Source organism: Papio anubis, chromosome 1 (assembly GCF_008728515.1).
Source record: "Papio anubis isolate 15944 chromosome 1, Panubis1.0, whole genome shotgun sequence".
Classification (NCBI taxonomy): Eukaryota; Metazoa; Chordata; class Mammalia; order Primates; family Cercopithecidae; genus Papio; species Papio anubis.
Window position 1 is genome coordinate 70,434,678 of NC_044976.1, and position 21,597 is coordinate 70,456,274.

The following is a 21,597-nucleotide window of genomic DNA, read 5'->3' on the forward strand; positions in this document are numbered from 1 at the left end:
GTTCTCCTTTAACAGCATACTGCAAAGGAAAATAAGCTCTAAAAGGGAGGAGCATCTCTTTTTTTATTTGTAGCTTCACAAAATAAAATTAGAGGTTCATTGATTATAGTTTAAAATACTATATTACTGGAACTGTTCCAGACAGATCTGTAACAATGTTGAGTTGTTATTCAGTTATTATGGACCCCCAGGTTGAAGGTCACATAATCTAAGCATGCCCAGATGAACCAAGTGTGCAATCACAAGTGGAACCTAAGTGCTTGAATCAAGAAACGGAACTAAGAAGTGGACATCCCATGGCAGGATCCAGGATCCAATCCGGTTGAGCCCTGGCATTGTCCCATGAGACGATAGAATCAGATCATGCCTGCTGGCATCCCTTCATTGCAAGATCCAATCAGATCACACCTCATTGCCATATGCTTATAAAACCTGACGTAGCCCCTAGCTCTGGATGACCATTTCCTCTGACTACTTGCCAGTGGACTCAATAAACCTTTCTCCCGCAAAAATCCAGTGCTTTGGTGTTTGGCTTTCATGTACAAACAGATGCAGTTTGTTTAGGAAACATTATGTGGATGGGTGGATGGGCAGATAGGAGAAAGATGGAATTGATACTTCATGAATTTTAGCATGTGTGCTTCTACCTCAGTGTTTTAAAAAGGTCACATAAGGCAACAAAACTTCTTGAAGTAAATAGAATGTTATATAATCAGAACCTATTTTAATAGAATGGAGTACCAGCTACTTAAATACTTTACTTGAATTAATAACTATTGGTGGTTTTGTGTTAGCAAGTATATAAAATTGTCTCTGAATGCCAGTTAGGAATTATTCTTGAGGAATTTTCTAGATGTAAGGATATAGTGGCAGTTAAATATCTAATCATTTAAATTTAACAAAACACATGTTTATCTTGAATATTATATTATTTAATAAGAAGAAAAATTAATGATATATATTAAACAAGTAAAATGTTGGTCAATTAACACTTGGAAAAGTAATTATAAATCATTGTGTTTTCTGGTTACACTCTTGTCTAATAAACGTTCAGACTTTAATCAATAATTGAATATCAACCTAAAAGGATTCCTTTATATCATGTATCTTTTGTGTCAGTTTAAGTATGTAAACTACGGCTGGGTGTGGCAGCTCATGTGTGTAATTCCAGCACTTTGGGAGGCCAAGGTGGGCCGATTGTTTGAGCTCAAGAGTTCAAGACCAGCCTGGGCAATGTGGAGAAACCCTGTCTCTACTAAAAATACAAAAACAAACAAACAAACAAACAACCCATAGCCAGGCATGGAGGCACACTCCTGTGGTCCCAACTACTGTGGAGGCTGAGGTGGGAGTATTGCTTGAGCCCAGGAGGCAGAGGTTTAGTGTACCAGGATTGCGCCTCTGCACTCCAGCCTGGGTTGACAGAGCAAGACTCTATTTCAAAAAAAAAAAAAAAAAAAAAGTAAGTATGTAAACTATTTAATTATAAGTATGAATTTTGATTCAGATGGTAGATGGTTTATATCATATTGTATATAGAGGTCATAAACCTACTTTTGACACCTGTGAAATGAATATCTACTATCTCTCTTTTACACACACACACAAAACACAGTCTTTTTATCTCTCTATTCAGTATTCCTTTGCAGAAGTTCCCACTGAAATAACACTCTATAGGCCAAGGAAATTGGTACCCAATTAAGATGAATTCATTTTGTATCTAAAATTGAGTCCTATTGTGTTAACACTGAAGCGGCTTTAGAAATAAATTTTGAATATTCAGCTAATCGTATGTAAAAGAATACCTGTGGCAGATTAACACGATCTAGTCTATACCTGTCATTACATACCCACTCATGCCTTTACACTGTAATTTCTCTCTATGGACAATCCTGCCCAGAGTATACCAAGTATTTCTATTCGTTTTGTCCATCCACAACACACCCCTACGAGACCAAGCAACTGTTCTTAGTATGTAATATCAAGTTTATACCACAATCTATAAACCCTGTGATAATTTGGACTTGTTACAAATGCAGATTTTAAAAAATAATTTAACATGGAGCAAAAACAAAAACATATTTAATATTGGCTGGGCGTGGTTCGCCTGTAATCCTGTGGCACTTTGGGAGGCCGAGGCGGGGTGACCACGGATACCGGAGACTGAGCACCACCCCAGCCGGACAGCGGTGAAACTCTGTCTCACCAAAACTACAGTGCCCGCCGGCGTGGTGACATATTTCCGGTACCCCAGCTCGAGGTTGAGCGGGAGAATCGGCGTGAAACCTGAGGTTTTGAGCTTTTGCAGCATTTCATGATCGCGTCACCGTAATTGCGCCTGCTGGCTGGTAGCCAGACCGCCCGAGAGAGAGGAGTATATATATATAAACAATATTTGCAATATTTTGTCATGGAATATATAAAATCTGAAAGCCGGACGTCCGATTACTGATTTTTAAATATACCCGCCAAGGTTAGATTATTGCATTAATTAAATTTGTTTGTTGTTTCTGGAGGGTGTCTAACGTAATTCCAAAACCTATAGCTCAAATGTTTTCCCACTCGCAAAAAATGAAAATTCTCCCACGCTTCGTACTGTTCTCGTCGCAGAGGTTGTAGCAGAAGGATTCTCACCTTTAATGTTAGCTCATTATTAGATATCAATATCATCAAAAAGTTTTCTATGTTTTTAACATTATAATTTCCTTTAGAATGTTTTAATTTTATTGTTTCATGGTAAGTTTTCAAATGATAATAAAATGAGTTACATTTATGAAGTACAAAAACAAGATCTCCAAAGTCATTCTTTTAAACACTGGAAAATATAAGATTTTAAAACAAGTTCCATAATAGGCATGATATTAACACCCATCAATGCCATGGGTATAAAAGGAAACATGGTATTGCAACCCTGATTCAATCGTTAAAAGCCTGTTAAACAGACATAATATGCCGCAACCTCATCTTTGACTAATTGGCCGGTTGCAGTTTCATATGTCTTATTTCTACCTTAAGTATACAAACAAAGTTCAGTTGTTGATTTTTATATATAGTAATAAGCACATTATTAGAAAATTAAGATGTTCCAAAATTGTTATACTACTTCATACTAAAGCGTATTTGATATAAAATGGCGTTATCTCCATCTTTGTTACTGTAAACATGTCCATCCTTGAAACTTCTAAAACCCACGACCCAAAGTTTTTCTCCCAACTCTGTTTTGCAATTTCTCGTAGTCCTTATTAAGAGTAACTGGAGCATTGTTTTTATTAACAACTAGACAACAGCACCTAAAAATTAAACAAAAGATTCAATTCTCAAAGTTCTCATCAGCAACATAAGAAATGAAAAATAGAACTACAGGCACATATGAAAAAAATCCAAATGGAACTGCTAGAGAAGTGTTTATTGAAATGTGAAAAAAATTCAGACATCTTGAATATTCTATTAGACTAAGATGAAGAAACAATACATGAAATGAAAGCTAAATCAAAAGAAATCTTCCAGTGAACAGCAAGAAAAAAATAGAAAATATTAAAAATAAGTTAATATATATTCTACTAATTCTACTAATATTGCCATTAATTTGAATATATATTCCAGCCTAATAACATATTCAATTTAACGGCAATATTAGTAAAATAACAAGTATCCCAAGTTAGGTCAGTGCATATATACTTTTCTTTCAATAATCATATTTCAGATGTCAATAATCTAGGAATGTAAATCAATGTTCATCCAGGCAAACTCTTAGTTGTTGTTTTGGCCTACCTGTCACCAGCCCCATTAGAGTTTGCCAGTATACGCCTGCTGCCAGTGATGAGCCCTTATAAAATATTCTTCTTTATCATCAAAAAAAAAAAAAAAAAAAAATCTTAGTGCCAGTGTGGAATGTCCTCTCTCTCATCCCACTTTTTCACTGTTTGATAAGTCTCCTATTTCTTTTGAGTCTACACTGAAATGTCTTTCAAAAGGGTCTTTTCCTGTTTCCACAACTACTTCCTAAATTGGAAACCCTAACCTTCTTTCTATGTAAGCATTTCAAACATTGTCCTTAATATTAGTGTCTTCTTCACTCTCTAGTCTTTCTCTCCCCCAGTATTCCTCTGTGTCACAAGCTTTGCTTTCTGAAACAAATGTAAACATTGTGCTCTCTTGCTTACAAAGTTTTCAATAGCTCCTAAAGATTTTAGAAAAAGTCCAGACTCCTCAGTTAGTCTTATTTCTTGTCAGTCCCTTATGCAAAAAGCAAACTCTTAATATGAATGTGTTACATGTTTTCTAGCCTCTCTTACTTAGTATTAAAATAGACTTTCCTACTTCCATACATGGCACATTCCTATTTCTGTTTTACAGTCCAGCTCTAATATGATCCCCTTAGTTATAAGGATCCCCAATATAACAGTCTGAGTTTATTATATCTTTTGTAATCTTATTATATTTTGCTTTTTGTACATTCCTCAAGTATACCTTTAAAATACTGTGCTGTAGAATAGGAGCAAGATGGCCGAATAGGAACAGCTCCAGTCTCCAACTCCCAGCCAGCCATTAGCTGCAGCCATCCGTGATTTCTGCATTTTCAACTGAGACTCCACCTCTGGGGACAGGGCACAGCCACACAACAACAACAACAACAACAACAAAGCAGCAGAAACCTCTGCAGACGCAAACGCACTCTGTCTGACAGCTTTGAAGAGAGCAGGATCTCCCAACACGGAGGCTGAGATCTGAGAACGGGACAGACTGGTTCTGCTCAAGTGGGTCCCTGACCCGAGTAGCCTGCTAACTGGGGAGACATCCCCCACTAGGGGCAGTCTGACACCCCACACCCTCACAGGGTGGAGTACACCCCTGAGAGGGAAGCTTCCAGCAAGAATCAGACAGGGTACACTCGCTGTTCAGAAATATTCTATCTTCTGCAGCCTCTGGCTGGGATACTCCAGGCAAACAGGGTCTGGAGGACCTCAAGCAACACTAACAGACTCCACAGCTGAGGGTCCCCACTGCTAGAAGGAAACTATCAAACAGGGAAGGACACTCCACACCAAAACCCCATCAGCACATCACCATCATCCAAAGACCAGAGGCATGTCCCACAAAAGATGGGGGAAAAAAGCAGGGCAGAAAAGCTGGAAATTCTCAAAACAGCACATCTCCCCGGGCAGTGAGCCAGCCCATCGCCAGCAATGATCAAAGCCGGACAGAACTGACTTTGACATGAGAGAAGAAGGTTTCAGTCCATCAAATTTCAGAGCTAAAAGGAGGAATTCACGCATCCAGCAAAGAAACTAAAAATCTTGAAAAAAGGTAAATGAATTGACGCTGAGTAATTAATGCAGAAGGTCATAAACGAAATGAAAGAGGATGAAAACCATAACACGAGAAATACGCGGACAAAATGCAATGCTTCTCCTAGTAACCGACTTGATCAACTGGAAGAAAGAGTATCAGCCGATTGAGGATCAAAATGAATGAAATGAAGCAGGAAGAGAAACCAAAAGAAAAAAGAAGAAAGAAATGAACAAAGCCTCGGTGCAAGAAGTATGGACAAAACACCCAAATCTACGTCTGATTGGGGTGCCTGAAAGTGAGGGGGAAATGGAACCAAGTTGAAAAAACACTCTTCAGGATATCATCCAGAGAACTTCCCCCAACCTAGTAGGGCAGGCCAACATTCAAATCCAGGGAACAGAGAACGCCACAAAGATACTCCTCGAGAAGAGCAACCCACATACAATGCCAGATTCACCAAAGTTGAAATGAAGGAAAAATCTTAAGTGGGCAGCCAGAGAGAAAGGTCGGGTTACTCCACAAAGGGAAGTCTATCAGACTTCCACAGGCAGATCTCTTGGGCAGAAACCTCCGCTTCAGAAGAGAGTGGGGCCAATATCTCAACATTCTTAAAGAAAAAGAATTCAAACCCAGAATTTCATATCCAGCCAAACTAAGTTTCATAAGTGAAGGAAACAAACTTTACAGATAAGCAAAATGCTTAGAGATTTTGTCACTTTCTCCTCACTAGTCTGGCCTTTACAAGAGACCCTGAAGGAAGCACTCAACATGGAAAGGAACAACTGGTACCACCATTGCAAAACATGCCAAAATGTAAAGACCATCGAGGCTAGGGAAGAAACTGCACTAACTAACGAGCAAAAATAAACTACAGTTAATATCATATAATGGCAGGATCAAGTTCACACATACCAATCTTTTAACTCAAATGGACTAAATGTTCCAATGAAAAGAGACACAGACTGGCAAACTGATTGATAAAGAGTCAAGACCCACTAGTCTATTGTATTCAGGGAGACCCATCTCACACGCAGACACATAGGCTCAAAACAAAGGGATGGAGGTGACTACCAAGCAAATGGAGAACAAAAAGCAGGGGCTGTAACCTAGTCTCTGATAAAACAGACTTTAAACCATCAAAGATCAAAGAGACAAGAAGGCCACATACCGTAAAGTGGATCAATTCAACAGGAAGAGCTAACTATCCCAAATATATATGCACCCACAAGGTGAGCACCCAGATTCATAAAATAAAGTCCTTAGAGACTTACAAAGAGACTTAGACTCACACAATAATAATGGAGACTTCAACACTCCACTGTCAACATTAGACAGATCAACAAGACAGAAAGTTAACAAGATATCCAGGGAATTGAACTCATCTCTGCAGCAAGCAGACTCCCAATGACATCTATAGAACTCCACCCCAAATCAACAGAATATACATTCTTCAGGCACCACATCAAAATTTACTCCAAAATTGACCACATAATTGGAAGCAAAGCACTCTCAGCAAATGTACAAGAATGTAGCTCTAAACAAACTCGGTTCCCTCAGACCAGTGCAATCAAACCAGAACTCAGGACCAAGAAACCTCAATCAAAACCGCTCAACTACGGAAACTTCGAACAACCTGTTCTGAATGACCACTGGGTACATCACGAAATGAAGGTAGAAAACAAAGATGTTCTTGAAACCAATGAGAACAAAGATACAACATACCAGAATCTCAGACACATTTAAAGCAGTGTGTAGAGGGAACTTATAGCACTAAATGCCCACAAGAGAAAGCAGGAAAGATCAAAATTGACACTCTTAACATCGCAATTAAAAGAACTAGAGAAGCAAGAGTAAACATATCTGAAAGCTAGCAGAAGGCAAGAAATCACTAAGATCAGAGCAGAACTGAAGGAGATAGAGACATTGAAAACCCTCCAAAAATCAATGAATCCAGGAGTTATTTTGAAAGATCAACAAAATTGATAGACCACTAGCAAGACTAATAAAGAAGAAAGAGAGAAGAATCAAATCGACAATGGCAACATAAGGGGATATCACCACGACCTGCCAGAAATAATAAAACTACCATCAGAATACAAAACACTCTACGCAAATAAATCGTTCCAAAGTGATAATTTCCTGACACTTCCAAGACTAAACCAGGAAGAAGTTGAATTCTGAATAGACCAATAGTGAAGTCCTTGGAAATTGAGGCAACAATTAATAGCCTACCAAATCAAAAAGTCCAGGACCAGATGGATTCACAGCTGAATCTCTACCAGAGGTATAAGGAGGAGTTGGTACCCATTCCTTCTGAACTATTCCAATCAATAGAAAAAAGAGAACTCCACTATTTTATGAGCCAACATCATCCTGATACCAAAGCCTGGCAGAGACACAACAAAAAGAGAATTCTTTAGACCAATATCCCTGATGAACACGATGCAAAAATCCCTCAAATAAAATACTCTGGCAAACCGGATTCAACACCAAAAAGCTTATCCACCATGATCAAGTGGGCTTCATCCTCGGGATGCAAGTATTGGTCTTAACATTCGCAAATCAACATAATCCAGCATATAAACAGAACTAAAGACAAGAACCACATGATTATCCTTCAATAGATGGCAAGTTTTGACAAATTACCGCCCTTCACATAAAAACGCTCAATAAAATTGGTATTGATGGAACGTACCCCAAAAATAATAAGAGCCATTTATGCTAAACCCACAGCCACATCATAATTGAAATGGGCAAAACCGGAAAAATTCCCTTTGAAACTGGCACAAGACAGGATGCCCTCTCTCACCACTCCTATTCAACATGTTGGAAGTTCTGGCTAGGGCAATTAGGCAAGAGAAAGAAATCAGTATCTAGTTAGGAAAAGAAGAAGTCAAATCGTCCCTGTTTGTAGATGACATGATTGTATATTCAGAAACCCCATTGTTCCCAGCCCAAAATCTCCTTAAGCTGATAAGCAACTTCAGCAAAGTCTCAGGATACAAAATTAATGTGCAAAAAATCACAAGCATTCTTATACACCAATAACAGACAAACACAGAGCCAACCATGAATGAACTTCTCCATTCACAATTGCTTCAAAGAGAATCAAATACCTAGGGAACTAACTTATTAAGGGATGTAAAGGACCTCTTCAAGGAGAACTACAAACCAATTGCTCAGTGAAATAAAAGAGGACACCAAACAAATGGAAGAACATACCATGCTCATGGATAGAAGAATCAATATCGTGAAAATGGGCCATACTGCCCAAGGTACTTATAGATTCAATGCCATCCCATCAAGCTACCAATGAGTTTTCTTCACAGAATCTTGGAAAAACTGCTTTAAAAGTTCATATGAACCAAAAAGATTCGTGACTTCCAAGATACCTAAGTCAAAAGAACAAAGCTGGAGGCACGCCACCTGGACTTCAACCATACCACAAGGCTTACAGCATCCGAAACAGCATGGTAATTGGTACCAAAAACAGAGATATAGACCAATGGAACAGAACAGAGTCCCTCAGAAATAATACCACACATCTACAGCCATCTGATCTTGAAAACCTGAGAAAAACAAGAAATGGGGAAAGGACTCCATTTAATAAATGGTGCTGGGAAATTAATAGCCATATAGAAAGCTGAAACTGATCCTTTCCTTACTCCTCTTATATCGAAAAATTAATTCAAGATGATTAGAGACTTAAATGTTAGACCTATTACCATAAAATCCTAGAGGAAAACCTAGGTAGTACCATTCAGGACATAGGCATGGGCAAAGACTTCATGTCTTAAAACACCAAAAGCAACAGCAGCAAAAGCCAAAATTGACAAATGGGATCTAATTGAACTAAAGAGCTTCTGCACAGCAAAGAAACCACCATCCGAGTGAACAGGCAACCTACAGAATGGGAGAAAATTTGCAATCTAACACTCCATCTGACAAAGGGCTAATATCCAGAACCTACAAAGAACTCAAAACACATTTACAAGAAAAACAAACAACCCCATCAAAAAGCAAGGATAAGGAACAGACATTTCAAAAAAGAAGACATTCATACAGCCAACAGACACATGAAAAAACAAGTTCATCATCACTGGCCATCAGAGAAATGCAAAATCAAAACCATAATGGGAGATTACTCATCTCACACCAGTTAGAATAAGGATCATTAAAAGTCAGTGGAAACAATAGGTGCTGGAGAGGATGTGGAGAAATAGGAACACTTTTTACACTGTTGGTGGGATTGTAAACTAAGTTCCCAAACGCATTATGGAAAACAGTATGGCGATTCCCTCGGGCGATCTAGAACTAGATGCACCATATGACCTAGCCATCCCATTACTGGGGATATACCTCCAAGGATTATAAATTATGCTGCTATAAAGACACATGCACATCGTATGTTTATTGCAGCACTATTCACAATAGCAGCACTGAATCAACCTTAAATAAATCATCAGTGAAGGATTGATTAAGAAAATGTATACCATATACACCATGGGAATACTATGTTATGTGCGATGAGCTCTAAGGCCCCTGTAGGACATGGATGCAGCTAAACCATCATTCTTAGCAACCATCACAAGAACAGAAACTAAATAATCGCATGTTCTCACTCATAGGGTGGGGAACTGAACAAATGAGACTACTCTGGACTCAGGAAGGGGAACACGCACACCGGGGGCCTATCATGGGGAGGGGGGAGGGGGTGGGAGGGATTGCATTGGGGAGTTATACCTGATGTAAAATGACGAGTTGATGGGCGCAGCAGACCAACATGGCACAAGTATACATATGTAACAAAACCTGCACGTTATGCACATGTACCCCATAAACTTAAAGTATAATAATAATAAATAAATTAAAAAAAAAAATACTGTGCTGTAAGTAGACTACATTATTCATCTCCATCACCAGAGGTTTGAATATTGTGAGTACTGGAGATGTCTTACTCATCACTGAATTTCTAATACCTAGTATAGTGACAGAAACATAGGTGATTAAATAGGGAATATTTTTCTGATGCTGGGGTACAGCTTTTAAAATACTTATGCTAATAAAATAGTGTTCGAAATCAACACAATATGCAATTTACAAATAAAGTTTATTTGCAGACAGACCTGCATGAAAAGTGGATCTAATATATTTTTTCCTATAGCCATCAATTATATGGGTGAACAGTTTCACAAACAAAATCCTAGAGAAATAAAAGCAATTATCTTTCAATATAATCTTTCCCTCGGAATAAAAGCTGAGAAAAAAATAATGGGTTTGATCTAGCCTCTGAAGGCACTGGATCTGAACTCCCTGTGTTACACAAAGGCTGAGAGTCTTCACTTGGTGTTTTTCACTTCAGAGTCCTTTATCCATCTGGCTAGCAAAGGCATCAATCTGAGCTTGATTCTCAGCACTCCCTGTCCTTTGGTTTATAGAAAGAGAATTCCCTTTGCGTTGTTAATAGCATGATCTGCCACTGCGGTCTCATTCAATTATTCTTAAATAATTGGTGGGGAAATATGCCTACAGCCTCCATCCACATACAGATAATAGCCACAAATTAATCACCATCTTGTATCTTGTACTACTTTATGAAGAAATACATTTATGTACTTTATTTATAAATTTTAGTTTAGCTGCTGTCCCACCTGTTCCCTTAGACACAGAATTCAAGAGAGAGATTTGTATATAGGACATTTATTGGGGAATGTTCCCAGCATTAAACACCTATGCAAGGAAGGAAAATGATTGAGTCAAGGGAGAATGTGAGCAGTGATACAGTCCAAAGAAGACCTTAAGCTAACTTCATGGGGAGCCATGGAGTCAGGATAGGCCTTCCTAGTTATTCTCATTTGGGTCAAGGGCACTAGGCCTTTATATGACTTCTGAGGTTCAATAAATAGATGAAGACTTTCACAGAAGGGTGTCTGACCCCGAGCAAGGCAGCTTTGTGGGCTGACACTGAGGGCCATCTTTCAACAGGAGTTAGAGGAGTATGTTTCATTCCTAAAACTGATCTAGGTAGTGCATCAATTGTAGTCACTAAATTTTGATTTGCTTGTGCTCTGTGATTATTTCCTCTATTATCTCTATATTTGTGCAATGATCTATTTTAAAGTATTCAGGAGAGATAAGGAGACACCTATAGCTAAGAAAACTTAGCAACACCGTAAGGACTTTGTAATTATAATTACAGGAAATGCACAATATGATATGTAAATTTAAAATAATATTTACATTTTTAACAAACAACACTTTTATTTCATGTTCAATACTACAGATATACTTTCTTAAACTACGTCAATAATAATATAGTGTTCAAATAAACCAGCTCATGGTCAAAGTTTTTTTAAAAAAATAGATGGACTCAAGATTACTTAAGTTACAGCTTAGAAAGAGATATTCTTAAGATTAATTAAATGGCTACTGCAGTAAATAATTTTTTTTTCAAAAAAAAACAAGAAGAGACATAAGAAAGAAAAATGGAAAATCATGACATGGCTGTAGGATTTTATATGATACTGAGCCAAAAGAAAGACAAAATAATATCACAAAATGACAAATGATACTGGATGCAGGGATATAGAAATAAAAAGTTATGAGACTGAAAAATGGAAGCTTAAATATATCAGGTACCATATTAAGAAAAAAAAATATTTCATCAATTCTGTGATATGCCATTTTATATTTTATCACCTCTGAAATTAGGATTGAATTTAGAATTAAGGGTCATTTAATTGGACCTTGTTTTCCTTTCATGGTGATACATAAAACAGTATGTCTTATAATAGATGACATCTTGGATTTGATGACATATGTTATTAGCTCCAAAAGTGATAGAGGAAAAAACAGACTGAATGGGTCTGATAAATGTATGAATGACTATGTTTATACTCCTAATGTTTGTCTGTTGGTCGGTTGATTATAATTCAGGATACAGTTTTCCATATAATAATTGTTACAAAGTAATTGTTACATTTCCACATGCCTCAAATATTAATACGGTTTAGCTATACTTATATTAAGATTGTTCTTTATCATCATTTTTATGTGCAAATATATCATATATATCAGTTGAGACAGGAAAAAATATGTATTTCTGCCCACTGCTGTTCCAGGTTTTAGAGGCACTATACCATTTTTCCCTCTGAGTCATGTCACTGAAAAAGGATTTTGCTATACCCCTACTTCTACACCATTAAAAGAGCATTGGCTTTTTGATGTAAGTGAAAGTTATGAATTTGACAAGTATTATTTGAGAATGGTACAATAAACTCCTATAACACCTATTCAAAACTGTGGTTAAGCATAATTTTATTAAGATTATTAATGCCTCATGAACTTTCCCAATGTGCTTTTATTTTTACTTCATTATATATTTTCAAATATGCCCCTATACAGTATGGAATTTGCAAAACAGATTATCACTTATACTGTAGAACCAAAGAAAATGATGTTTTCTCCATTTTTTGCTCTTACGATGTTTTATTTTAAATTTATAGGTATGATTTCAAACAAGTCTTTTTCCTCTCTTAATGTTTCTAATATAAATAGGTGGGGATCCTTTTCAGCATCTGGTACACATAGTACATATTTTACCTGACATTTCTAAATGCAATTTTAAGGACATAAATAAAGACAACCTTTAGCTTAAAATATTGTAGCTTTTATTAATTTTACTCCCAACTGATCTGACAATGGAACCATGGAATAAAATAAGTTAGCAATTTTCCTAATAAATTAATTTTAAACAATTTTAGATGTTTTTTGAAACATTATAATATTTCAAACCACCACACAGATATAGAAAAGCTTAGTAAATATTTATTTTTACAAGTTATTTTGTAATTAAAGTTTTAAAAATATACAGGGAGCAAATAAATGGTACAGTTTTTACAATTTCTTGAAGGAAGGTTGCTTTTTCTCTGTTTTGTTTAAAGGCATGCTTACCCATCGTGTTACAGAAAACAGGCAAGTCAGTCTAGTGAGGTAGAGTACTTTTACTCTAAATTCTCATTTACTAAAAATAGTTTAAAATTGTCCTTCAAACATTACACAATGTAGATATTAAGACTACATACTGGAATTAAAACTATTAATATGTAAACTGGCTTCTATGTTTCAAAACAAGAAAAAATCTGAGCTCTCAGGCAAAATTAAAAAAAATATTTCAGCAGTGTCAAGCTGTGAAGCATCTACAGCTCATCTGCATATCCTAATTTTCATCCAAATTTTTATGGTGCTGACCATCTGGATGAATGAATGCTGCAGATGACTACCCAGGTCCTTTCAACAGAAGCTAAAGTTATGCCTGCTGCTATGAAAAAATACATTTTGGTTTAGCCTTAGGAAGTCCATTTGTCAACATGCTGGAAAGTGGAAATGTGCCTGGGTATGTTGAATATAGAATTTCTCCTCTACATATTAACTTATGTTTCCTTTAGCCCTGTGAACAAGAGCATCAGTTCCTGATAATCGGTGAAAAAATTACAGAACTAAGATCGGAGTAAGAGTTCTTGGATTGGTTGAGAACTTAACACTTCTCTGGGTGGTGGTTGTTGATTTTTGCAAATCTCAAACTCTCTGAACTCCAATGTCTTCACATTTCATGGGGATAACAATAGTTAACAAGATTGTTATACAAATCAAACCAAATAATATAAGTAAAACAGAAGCAGAAGCTGTTTATAAATATCGATAACCTTAATATACTCTTATAAGCCTGATGAAGAAAATAGAGAAGCATTTCTTACAACTAGATGTAGCCATATGAAATGGACTGAATATTTGTGTCCCTCCCAAATTCATATGTTGGAATGTTAATGTGACAGTATTAGGGGCTTTGGGGAGGTGATTGTGTCATAAGGGTAGAGTCCTCACGATAGGAATTAGTGCCCTTATAAAAGAGACCCTAGAGAGCTAGCTTCTTTCGCGATGTGAAGGTACAATGAGAATACAGCCATTTACGAACAAGGCAACAGACCCTCGCAAGACATCAAATTTGCCTACACCTTGATCTTGGGCTTCTCAGCCTCCAGAAGTATGAGAAATAAATTTCTGTTGCTTGTAAGCTACCCCGTTTATGGTATTTTGTCATAACAGCTTGAAAAGAGTACAACAGAAACTTCTCCTCCCTCCACCACCAACCTAATTCTCAGATCTGAATTACACCACTGGTTATCCTACTCTCCAGCTGGCTGACAGTATATCTTGACCTTCCATAACAAGTGAGCCAATTTCTACGATAAATAATCAGTCTCCATATATATGTGTGTCTGTGTGTGCATATGTGTGTGTATGTATATGTGTGTATATACATATATACACACACACACGACGTGCGCATGCCCACACACACATAATGTATCCATATGCTATCGGCTCTGTTTCTCTGAAGAATCTTGACTAATACGTTATAAAACAAAGTTTGTCAATGGGAGGTAAGCAAAACGGGTATTTAATGTCTACAACAATGAACACAAGAAAATGTGTGTTTTTCTCATTTATCTTTTTTTTTTTTGAAAATGGAGTCTCGCTCTGTCTGTTGCCAGGTGGGAGTGCAGTGGCACAAACTCAGCTCACTGCAAGCTCTGCCTCCCGGTTCAAGTGATTCTCCTGCCTCAGCCTCCTGAATACCTGAGTCTAAGGTGCGCGCCACCACTCCCGGCTAATTACTGTATTTTTAGTAGAGACAGGATTTCTACCATGTTGGCCAGGATGGTCTCCATCTCTTGACCTTGTGATCCATCCGCCTCGGCTTCCCAAAGTGCTGGAATTACAGGCATGAGCCACCATGCCCAGCCCTCATTTATCTCTTTTTATGTTAAAGGAACACGAATGTGATGTATGCAACTGGAGCACTCATGGTGAACAATGGGATGTCATCAATGTGTTGAAGATAGTGGAACAAGATGGAATGAGTCAGTTTTTTAGAGGTGGAGGGGACTTTCTATCACTTTCAGCTAGACCCAATGCTAACGTTCTGAACCACATCACTTAAGCTCCCTTTTTCTCATCATAAAATTTCTACCAAAAGAAGTTATAAGGAAAAAAAAAAAATCAAACCTTTGCCATCTTAGAGTAAATCTGACTTATTGAATAATTACTTTAAAATTGTATTTTTGCTGGGTGCAGTAGCTCGTGCCTGTAATCCCAGCACTTCAAGGTGCTGAAGTTGGGGTATGGCTTGTGCCCAAGAGTTTGAGACCAGCCTGGGCAACACAGTGAAACTGTGTCTCTACAAAAAATAAAAAATAAATAAAAATAAAAATAAAAAGGTCGGTGCAGTGGTGCATGCCTGTAGTCCCAGGTCCTAGGGAGGCTGAAGAGGGAGGAACATTTGATCCTTGAAGTTTGAGGCTGCAGTAAGCCCTGAGCATGTTACTGCACTCCAGCCTGAGTGACAGAGAAAGGACCTGTCTCCAACAAAAAAAGAAAAAGGGAAAAAAAGTTTCCCAAATCAAGCACAAAGAATTAAAAGTGAAATTACCAGAAAAGAACACTGAACATCCCCTAGAAATTAGGATAAAGCATCAATTGATTTGTATTTCTGAATAGTTGTAGTATAGTAAATAATTACAAATAATCAGAACACAGTAGAAATATGGAACAATGAATGACTACCCTGCTGAAAAGATGCATATTGTTTCTGTATTAGGTTGGAACTAACATTGTCTTGGTTCAAGAATATATAATTCTGATATTGTTGTCCATTAGTCAGCCTGTATTTTCATCCATGATCAACTAGCGGTACTAATTTATTACTCCCTAAATTAACCCAAAGAGTTATCTAAGTCAAATAGTAAAAAAATCAGACACAGCAGAGATGTCAAGTGTAGTTTCTTTGCATGTAAACACCAAAACCAGAAAAAGCAGCTACAGCATCATAGTATGTCAGTGAGTTCACTTTACCATAAGGCCACAAAAATGACTAAAAACATTGTGAACACACTATCTTTCAACCTTTTATCTTTGAGGCAAAAGATTTCATTAAAATTCTTATATGACTTTTGAAAAGCACATGCATACAAACTAAATGTTCACACACACATACAAACACTCTAATCTTGAAGTCTAAACTTCTCTGAATCTAGTTTTGCTGTTAGATATGTGTTTACAGATTCTACTGATATCAGTAGGAAGAATATATATGGATTACATGTAAAAATTTACCAACTGTCATGACAAATTAAAAACGATATAAATATATGTATATTAATTATTATCACATACACTAATATATTTATTGATTTTTAAATTTTTTTTTGAGATGGAGTTTCATTCTTGTTGCCCAGGCTGGAGTGCAATGGCACTATCTCGGCTCACTGCAACCTCCGCCTCCTGGGTTCAAGCCATTCTCTTGCCTCAGGCTCCCAAATAGCTGGGATTACAGGTGCCCACCACCATGCCCAGCCAATTTTTTTGTGTTTTAGTAGAGAGGAGTCTCACTATGTTGCCCAGGTTGGTCTTGAACTCCTGACCTCAGGTGATCTGCCCACCTCGGCCTCCCAAAATGCTGGGATTATAGGCATGAGCCACCACACCCAGCCTATTTATTGATATTTTAACTATCTCCATTTCAAAATATAACTCCTATTACTGAATATACCATTTAATCAAATGATAAATGAGGTTATTTAGATTTTAAACAAATGAGCACATTTAATAGATACATGTCAATGGTTACATTTAACAGAATATTATATATGTAATATTACATACATAATCTCTCCAAATTAAATGACTGCCAAATTTCTATGACTAAAATAATAATTTAAGTTAAAAAGTGAAAGTAATGTCAGCATTCTTAATACTCATTAGTTTATTTAAAAATATAGCTGAAAGAGTTCTGAGTGACATATAGTTGCTTGATAATCAGATTTAAGACATATCATAAACAACTATCCATCGCATTAATACTTTATTACAGTAAATCTCACCTAATTAGTAAGCCAGTGAGAACAGAAATATAACAATGAAGTCATTGCTTCAGTTACCAAAAGTCCATAGGAAAATATTATGTTAGCTGGTAATCACTTTTTTTCCTGATTTTTTAAAAAATAAAAAGCAGTATTAGATATAAGAATAAATCAGTCTTAGTACAAAAGAAAAAGTGAACTGAAAAGAATTCTACACTTTTTCTTAAGAAGATGACAAGTAAAACAATACCAGTCGTTATAATAAATATGTATGAATACAAAACAGGTAAGATGTACTATTTGTGAATTACTTTTAAATGATCAAAACTTGGGCCAATTTTCTTTTCAATTCAGAGGAATTAAGGAATGAAGATGAAATACATCTCCACAATGTTCTACTGTATGTAAGAGAATCACATTTCACTTTTGAATACTAAAATATGTTTCCATGTATTTAAAAATGCTCTTTAATAGTTTCAAGTGAAAAATGTTTTACTCATTTTAATTCTATTTTATATGTATTTGTTATATTAAAAAATTTGGAGATCACTGAACCAGAAAAAGGTTTTCACATATTAAATGGCTTAACAGAATCCAAGATTGTATTTGCCTATCTGAATAAATAACTCTCAGTAATTGCTATGGCTTCTTTCACCAGACGAAGAACCATTAGTTAGCTCATTTGAGTCAATAACCCTCGAAATACTTTATTTAGAAGCCTAACATTAAAAGGGCTTCCTTTTTTGACAATGTGCAATCTCCATAATATTCATATTTTGGTGCTATTGTTGTTGGTCTTCGCAACTGATATTTGATGTTATGAATATAATATATCCCTTTAATAATCTAGAGTTTATTATCAGGGTGACTTTGAAGTTTAAATAAAATATTTCATATCATGACATATTGAAAATAATCTTGCATCTTTATGTTTAGTTTTTTGAATATATTAACCATTTATTTACAAGCATCCAGATAGTTTCCTATTGAGACAAAAGTTTCACTCCAGAAATATATCTTCCAAATTTATTGTATTATTTAATGATTTTTAAGGTCTTGGATAACATACAAGATGTATTAATGTATACATTCAAAAACATATTTTTCTAGGTACCGTGAATATTAAAAAGAACATATGTAATATGGAGACTGTTGATAAGAATTTCATATTTAAATATGAAAGCTATATTTAAATTTTCTAAAAGTATAGTGACACTACTAAAAGTATAGTCACTATATACTTCAGGCACTACACTGAGATAATGAATCAAATATTATGCAAATGAAGAAAGGAAGTATGCTGGTTAAGTTAAAATTATAGTATTATACACCTGGAGTTGTATTCTGTTCTGACCATCTGACCATATGCCAGCTATGGGCTGCAATTTTCTCATTTGTGAAATAAAAATAATAAGAGAAATCACCTCATAGGGCTGTTGGAAGCTTTCAATGAGATGAAGGCATGCAAGTGCTTATCACAGAGACCTTTACAGAAAAAAGGTAAATAAATGGTATTTATAATCAAATTTTCCTGGGTGAATGAAGAAAGGCTTCCTAAAAGTCTCAGCATATGACTTGGGCTCTAGCTCTTGCACTATGACTGGAATGAATGAATGAATGAATGAATGAATGAATGAATGAATGTACATGCCTCTGGTTGAGAGAGGGTATTTCAGCCTAAGGGATTGGTTAAACCAAAAAGGACAGAAACATAAAAAATTAGAGAAACAATCAGAAGTTTTGTGAGGTTGTAATATAGAAGGAAAAATGCACTGTGGATAGGTTCTAGTCATTTACATACTTTCAGTAGCAATGGTCAGAAAAACACAGGCAGGACTTGAGCTCAATTTAAGAGAGACTAGGAAATAACTAAAGAGAAGGCAGTGTAATCATATGTTCTAAATTCAGTACATCCTAGAGAAATCAAATGAAACTACAGAACATGCCTTCCTCAAGTCTTGCCCTATCTAATGGCAAAATATAAGATTGTCTGAGAATGGAATAAGAGGAGCTTGATAAAGTTTCCCCCCTCCCACTTACTGTATAAATCTCTCTCTCTCTCTGAATCAAAGATTCTACAATTATTATTCAACAAAATTTTACATCTGAAAGAAACTTCGTAAGTTATATAACCCCAAATTATACATGATTTTCAGTTACAGTTCCCGGTAATTTTCCTTCTTTGCACTTGCCACATTTTAAAGTTACATGTTTGTGTGTAATTTATTAATCTCCATCTCTGCCTACTAGTCTATGAGCATCATGAGTGTAAGTAATGTGTCCTCGAAATCCTCCTGTCTTCTGCCTCTTCCTCCAGCTTCTCTACTAACTCCTGGCACCTACTGATATTTTCATTGTCTTCATAGTTTTTTTGTTTTGTTTTGTTTTTGTTTTTGTTTTTGTTTTTAACAGGAAGTAACATATTTGAAATCATAGAGGTATATAGCCTTTACTGCAATATTTTTAACTCTCCTTTGAAAGGTTTACCCATCCCCATTTTCAGCCATAAGGTGCAGAAAGAACTGACTTATACCTTCAGCTCTACAAAATAGGCCCCTGATGTTTTAAGCAAATGAGTCTGTCACATACCCTGGGCACAGATGCACAAGTTATCGCCTTCTCCGCTCATCAGCGTGGCTCCCTTCTCAGGGTTTTATTTAAATCTTACCGTCTTGTTGCAGCATTCTCTGAACATTGCACTTCAAATTCTAAAATTGCAAACGTTTCTCTATAACCCTTAATGCTCTTTCCTTAATCATTTTTCAATTGTAGTTGTTCACCAATCAAAATACTTTATGTTTTACTTATTTTTGATTTTTTGCTATGTATCCCTATATTAGATAGCAAGTTCCATGAGGGCTGGGATTTTTGTCTAGTTTGTTCATGGCTGCACCCCAGAGCCTCTTTTACTGCCTGGAACATGATATTTGCTTAAAACTGATGTGTCGATTAAAGGAATTACATATTTACAAAAATGTTTACTGTGGTTCTAATAGTATTTGCAGGGACTAATATAATTTAAGAATCTTTTCTAAATTAGTGACCAGGAAATAACACCTATCTTGAGAGAAACTCATATTGGATTATTTGGATGGAAAAATGAAAAGAAAAACTGATTGTATCTGAACTAAAATATCTGTTAAAAGCCCCATGCTACTAAGATTACAAAGTGATAATGCAGCACTTGGAATGATGGGAAGCAATTATAAAAGTGAGTATTAAATTAAAAGAAAGCAACATAATGATCCAGGTTAGGACCATTTTGGGAATGGTCTGACAGACTTACAGACAAAACGAAAACGTGAGACACTTGTGGACTGAGCACATTTTCAGAGCTCAAGTTTTCATAAAGCTCATTTTAGACATCTTCCAGCTGATTGCCCAAAAAGGTTAAAAAAATACAAGTGATTACATCAGATTATTTTGTATTAGCAAGACTGCTTCAATAAAGGTGATATGTTTTTTATAAGACATAAATGCATGCAATGCATAATTATGGGTATATGCATATATATATATATATACACACACACACACATATATATATACACACACACACACATATGTAGGTATATAGATAAATACACAAAGATAAGTATTTGTTATAACAGTGTCTGATAAGGTTTAGTTCTGCAGGAAAAAGTCTGCAATATTTGTAGTACTAGCCTTGAAAATGTTTAAAATAATATGCCAGAGTTAATATTGTTGTCCCTGGTATGTGCAGGAGTATTTGTTATCATAGCCAATTATTGAGTCTCCTTAGTTTGTAGTTTTTGTTTTGAAAATGGCTTAAACAAGTTTTTCTTATTGCCCTCAGTTGCAATTGTCAAACTAGGTGTGCTCTGCATATTTCTTTGTTCTTTTAATCAGTTCTCGGAGGTACAGCATCTGCTTTCTTTCCATATTCCCTATTATATACTGCTACTGAACACTACAAATAATCAGGAACTAAAATAAATTATAAATATTAGTATTTCTCCCTTAAATTTTATGTTTCTTAAGAAATGTAATTCCATCTGGGTGCTGTGGCTCACACCTGTAATCCCAGCACTTTGGGAGGCTGAGGCGGGTGGATCATCTGAGGTCGGGAGTTTGAGAGCAGCCTGGCCAACATGGAGAAACCACGTCTCCACTAAAAATAAAAAATAAAAAAAAATAGCTGAGCATGGTGGTGTGCTCCTGTAGACCCAGCTACTTGGGAGGCTGAGGGAGGAGAATTGCTTGAACCCGGGAGAGAGAGGTTGCAGTGAGCCAAGATTGCGTCACTACTCCAGCCTGGTGACAGAGAAAGACTCTGTCTCAAAAAAAATAAAAATAAAAAAAATAAGAAAGAAATATAATTCCTAGAAACAGGACCTCCAACCAAGAGCCTACACCTGCAACA

The 21,597-nt window shown here is 36.2% G+C and overlaps 1 protein-coding gene across 1 annotated transcript in view; it reads right to left on the reverse strand.

Annotated features, from left to right (window-relative positions):
• The window catches only part of NEGR1 (neuronal growth regulator 1), an 897,330-nt gene that overhangs the window by 675,603 nt on the left and 200,130 nt on the right, over window positions 1-21,597 (reverse strand). The gene's annotated exons all lie outside the window — the stretch shown is intronic.